Source organism: Chelonoidis abingdonii, chromosome 3, assembly GCF_003597395.2.
Source record: "Chelonoidis abingdonii isolate Lonesome George chromosome 3, CheloAbing_2.0, whole genome shotgun sequence".
NCBI lineage: Eukaryota > Metazoa > Chordata > Testudines > Testudinidae > Chelonoidis > Chelonoidis abingdonii.
In genome coordinates this window covers 12,652,451-12,658,450 of record NC_133771.1, presented here as the reverse complement: position 1 = coordinate 12,658,450, position 6,000 = coordinate 12,652,451, and positions in this window count along the sequence as shown.

Here is a 6,000-nt window from a genome sequence, read left to right as displayed (position 1 = left end):
CCAAAAATTCCCTCCCTGACTTTGAAAAATCCAGTTTTTTGATTGGTCCTCTGGTCAGGTGTTTGGTTCCCTTTGTTAACCCTTTACAGGTAAAAGAAACATTAACCCTTAGCTATCTATTTATGACAATGGGTAACTATAGTAGTGAAGATGCAGTGGCACAGACTAGCACTAGCAACTAGAGTGCAAGCCTGCCAGAGAGCCTGGGGACGTATTCTGGTTACTAGCCCATGCTGAAGCTAGTCTGGCCAGATCTACACTACCATGGTTACCCATGTTAGCTAGATTAAAGCTTGCATGGCTATGCCTAGCCATGCTACAATCACACCTTCCCTTGCAGTGCAGACATGCAACCTGGACCCCATCAGTGAGGCACAGGCATGGGAGGAGCCAGGAGGTGGTGGGGATGGAGGGAGAGGGGGCAGTCATTCTCTGCTGCATCATGCCCCGAATGCTACAGGCAAGTTCATGGTGGCCCTGTGGGCGTTCTGTGTTCCTGTGCTGCTCCCAAAGACAAGACAGATGCTGCACAGAGGAAAAGATATGGGCCCTGCCCCCATCTAATTAGTTGTTACACATGATCCAAGGAGTGGGTGGACGAACCGTAAGGAAGGCTGGAGGTAAAAAGCATAAGGGTTACTGCAACACTACACTGCAGCTTGCCAGAGTAGGTCTGTGCACTGCCTGGTGATTCAGTTAAGGAGTTAGTACAGTTAGGGGTATGTCTTCACTACCCGCAGGATCTAGTCTAGATGCACTAAATCAACCCCCGAGTGCTCTCCCGTCAACTCCTGTACTCCAGCGCTGTGAGAGGCATAGGCAGAGTCGACGAGAGAGCGGCAGCAGTCGACTCACCGCGGTGAAGACACCACAGTAAGTAGATCTGAGAACGTCAACTTCAGCTATCTTATTCCCGTAGCTGAAGTTTTGTAACTTAAGATTGATTTCCCTGCCCCCACCCCCAGTGTAGAGCAGGGTTAAGAAAGATAAAGTTGTAAGACAGTTAGCTGGTGCAAAAAATAAAAAGCTGAGGTTCTGGGTGGCAGAGAAGGTCCTGGTGGCACAGCTGCAGGAGCTGTGCATTCAAGAAGTCACAGAGATTCAGATGGGAGTCAGTGCATGGTTCTTGATGGTTGGTCCTGGCCTTTGGAGGTGTCGCAAGAACTAGGTAGATCCAGTGGCTGTTGGAGAATTAGTCCCTTACTTCATCTGAAGGGAAATGGGACAATCTCTCCCCTCCTCGCCCCCCAACGCACACACCCTACCTGCCTCCTCAATATAACAATAAAGAGGAAACTTTACAGGCCTTCTTCTGCTCTTGCTTAAACAGAGTCAAACCCAATGAAGTTACATAGTTTACAACAGAGAGAAAGGTTGATCTTGTGGCTCAGGCCCTAGACTGGGACTCGAAATCTGGGTGGGATTCATAGCTCTGCAGTACACACTGTGTTTGACCTTAGGCAAATCACTTAATCTCCCTGTGCCTCAGTTCCCCTCTGATAATTTAGGGACAGACAGCACCTCTCAGATGGGGGGAAAGGATCCATCATCTAGCCACAATAGCAGAGAGGAACATCTTGCTGACACATCTGCTCCTCAGCAACACCCTGTCCCTTTCCAGCACAGGGAACATGTCAAGGGAAAGAGGGAGTGTGGTGGAGCAATTAGAGACCTTACACCAGAGGCACACTTTAGAGCAGCCAGCCGCTGTCTACGTCACATGAGGGCTGGGGCCAGCTCTGAGACTCCATGATGCTTCCCCCTGCCATGGATTTGAGCTCTGGCACAGGAGAGAATTAAGTCTCCGAAGAAATCTCTTGCTATGGAGGACCAGTGTCAGGCTTTTATGGGTCTGAGTTGGTTCTCTGAAGAGGAGAACGGAGCTGTGAAGGGAGAATGGGGAAGCGTATTATACAAGTGACTATACAAGTGTAGAGACTTTTGCTTCGAAGCAGGCACTGCAAGCTGTGTAAACTTGCTTTGCTTAAACAAACACTCTGGAAGGCAAAGATAGCTTTTTATTATTGTTATTTATTTTTTTACTTTTCCAGGGAGCCTGGAGCTTCCTTCCATAAGCGGCTGGCAAATCTGTGTTTTCTATGTGACATTCGACAGTAAAGTTCCTTGAAAGAAAAAGGAAGAAGAAAAAACAACAAAAACCAGAACAAACCTCCTGATTCCCAAGTGATTGAAATAAACAGAGTCCATGTGGAAACCAGTGTTGATTCCTGCCCTTGGATTCTCACTCACTTTGACCCCATGAACAGCAGTGACATTCCAGAGGGCAGGGCGTCAGAGGCGAGGAGAGGCCATGTGAGATGAGTGTAGCAACATGTCTGTTATAACGATCATGCCCTGAATCTCATATCACAAACCACATGCTCATATTTCCACTTAGCTACCACTAAGACCTTAGCAGTAGTTTATCTTACTTGTTCCCTCTTTATAAGAGCTGTAGGAGGTCACCAGCTTACAGAAGCATGCACAATTATTTTCTCAGTGCATATAACTGCACCCAGTTAGGATACTTAACATTCGTGGTAGTGATGGACTCAAACCAAACGCCCATATCCAAACACCTGCACCAAGCTATGTGAGGGCCTGTAACGCAAATGGACCCCATCTTTACAAAGGGAAAAATCCAAAACCCTGTTCCACAAACCAGTGAATTTTTGGGTGTTGGAAATCTGGATCGACTCTCATAGTCCACTCCAATCTCTAACCAGTTTAATATATAGGGCCAGAGTCTGATTAGAGTCTGTAACTCTGGAGTGAATCCATTGTGGTTACTGCACTAGTGTAAGTGTGATCAGAACAGGACCCATGCTGTGGTAAGTGACAATGAATCACATGCTAAGGTACCAATTCTATTTGCAAAGTAGCTAATGCAGAAACTTGCAGAATATTTGAACTAATCATTTTAACTCTGGCAAATTCAAGAGTGGTGGGGTTTTTTTGGTGGGGGAGGTTAAGTTTGGGTACCACGAGCATGGGTGTAAGTGACTATGCATGTGGGTGGGAATTGTATTTTACATTGATCAATGACAGGCTGCACGCAGAAGGTTGGGAGGAGCACTGTAAAACTGGATGTTTATGATCTGCAGATTATCCGAGATCTGATATATTTAGAAAGAACCCTTTTTTATTTATATTTAAATAAATTCTCTAGCCTTTGACTACATTTTGTTTACACGCTAGTGTTGCCAATTCTTGGGATTTTCATTGTGAGTCTCAGAGATTTGATGTTTTTTTCTTAAAGCCCAAGCTCCTGGAGTCAGGTGATTACATGAGAATCTCAGCTTTCCTAGTCCCCATACTTGCAAAGAAAAGCTTGAAAGCATGATCTTTGAAGGCTCAAAAACCAGAAAGCAAAGAAAAAAAACCCTAAACATCCTGTTTTTAAAAATCTCATGATTTCTAAGCCAATGGGGGCCTAACTAGATTATTTAAATAATCAGGGTGCTGATCAACAATCAGAAAAACAACTAATCTTTAAATAAAAAGGCCACTCCAACCTCTACAAGATTACATACACAAAAAACAGAATAGTGCAGAACAGTGAAACAGCAACAGTGGCAGTAATTTAAAAAAAAAATGGGAAGAAAGTCAAGGGAAATGAAATGAGACAGATTTCAAGGGGAAGTGAGTTCCACACAGGGTCACCACCAGGGGGGAGGAATAACTCAGTGGTTTTAGCATTAGCCTGCTAAACCCAGGGTTGTTAGCTCAATTCTTGAGAGGGCCACTTAGGGATCTGGGGCAAAAATTGGTCCTGCTAATGAAAGCAGATGGGCTGGACTCAAGGTCCCTTCCAGTTCTAGGAGATTGGTATATCTCCAATTATTACCACTAGAGCAAAGAGTTACTAGCCTACTGACTTCAGGTGAGATGGTGCAACCCCTATGTACTGGGTGGTAGGTGAGCGCAAAGACTCCCAAAAGGAGTTTTTGTAAATAGAATCATACTAGTCTAGCTTTATAAATAAGCTTGGAAGGATTAGATTTTTATCTGTCACTGTTCATAAGCATAGATTTCATTTTACACACACAAACGATGAAAAAATATTTCCATCCATTATAATAGAAATTTATAGATAGGTAAAGTAAGAAAAATGCTACTGAGAACTTCTTAGAGTGTGATTTAAGACTATTTTACTTTGTATGTTATGCAATTAGCATTTTAAGGATTATGAAGCTTTAACCCTTTGAATCTCAATGCCTACCATACTTAACTAATTATTGTCTGACTCCCCCCCATAATTTCCTGCAATTGTGAAAATTTAAATTGATAATAGAAAAAAATGCTATGAAATAAACACTGATATTTTCCATCAAAGTTATAAAAAATAAAATAAGAATTGAATTCTGCCAAGCTTATTTATAAATCATTAAATAGAATCCACTACTTAATAGGCAGCCAATATAAAGGGCCAAAGCAGGCTGATGATGTTCAAAATAGCTCAAACCCTTGAGCAATGTGCTGCCTGTTGGGGTTGGTAGTACTGTTGGCAGAACATTTACCTATAATATTTTTTCATGTGTCTATAGCTATCTTTTTAAACTCCCACCTATCCTTCTTTGCTTTGTTTGTCATAATTTGTATTATAGTTGTGTCTAGCGGTCACAGCTATGATTGGAGTTCCGTTGTATTGGGCACCATGCAGACTCATGGTAAGACATAATATTTTCCCCCAAGGAGCTTGTAGTCTAATAGACAAGACAAAGAATGAGACAAAACGTATTCTTGTCCCTATTCTACAGATGGGGAGTTGAGTTACAGTGAGATTAATCCATCAAAATTCACACAGCCCTGTGGCAGAGCCAGGAATTAAACCCAGAGCAGTTGAGTCTCTATCAGTCTCTTAACCAAAGTGTTCTGAAATGTGTAAGCTTTTTTTAATTTATATTGAATTTAGCAATGTTTTATTAAACTACCATGGGTTCAGCTCCTGTTACAGTTTCAACCTGAAAAGACTGAAAATCACCTCTGATGCTCTTCTCAAATGTAGAGACTCCAGAAACATGAGAGGACCAAGGATAGTGGCCACAGACACAATCACAAGTACAAATTCTTATCTGTACCACAAGTATGATTAAACCAATAAGTAAGGGTACAATTGCCCATGCATATATAAATCCTACCAAAACCATGCAGTGATTAAGACTGTCCTCAAACTCACATCCTCAGATATATTGTAGGATCCAATGGACCTCTCAGATGATGATCTTTGATAGAGGGTTGCTTCCTGCTGGGGTTTCCCATGGGGTCGTCCCACTTTTATCCAGACATGAAACTTCATTTATATTGTTGTTCTGACCATACCTAACAGCTTATGCATAGTCATGAAGGTTTTAACCCTCTTTTCCTTATTTGTACTTCCACACGCCATGACTATCAGGGTAGCCATAGGTTGTTTCTTACTTTCTCTTATTCTCATTAGCATCTACATGCAACATGTAACCTATGGTCAGAACAGGACATTCCATGGCATTACAATCAGGTGTCTCATGCTCTTGGACAATACACTGCAGTCTATTGCAATCTAGTTTTCCGTAACTTCCCCCATTGAAACATCTCTTACAGTAATCTTGCAACCTTTCTGGCACAGGGTTAGTCCTAGGTTAACCACTCATATTAAGCATTCTTAAGCTTATGGTCAAATATGGCTAAGCTAAAAGCTTGCAGGCCTCAACCTGTGGGCCTGGCATTCCAGCCATGCTCCTACTTATAAACCCAATACACATGCCTCACTCCTGAATACTTGTCAGTCTTATACTTCTATAATCTTCCCTTTTAAATCTATTTAGCATTCATTGATTATCTATGAATTAGCAACTTAATTGACCATAACACCAAATAACACAATGATAAATGGATGATAAAATGAATTAATTGGCTACAAATAGAACAAAAAAATTAATTTGCCTTTGAAGAGGAAATCTTTGATGCTGGAGCTAGACAATGGGGAAGCCCTGATTCTGGGGTACTCTGCCTGGCAGG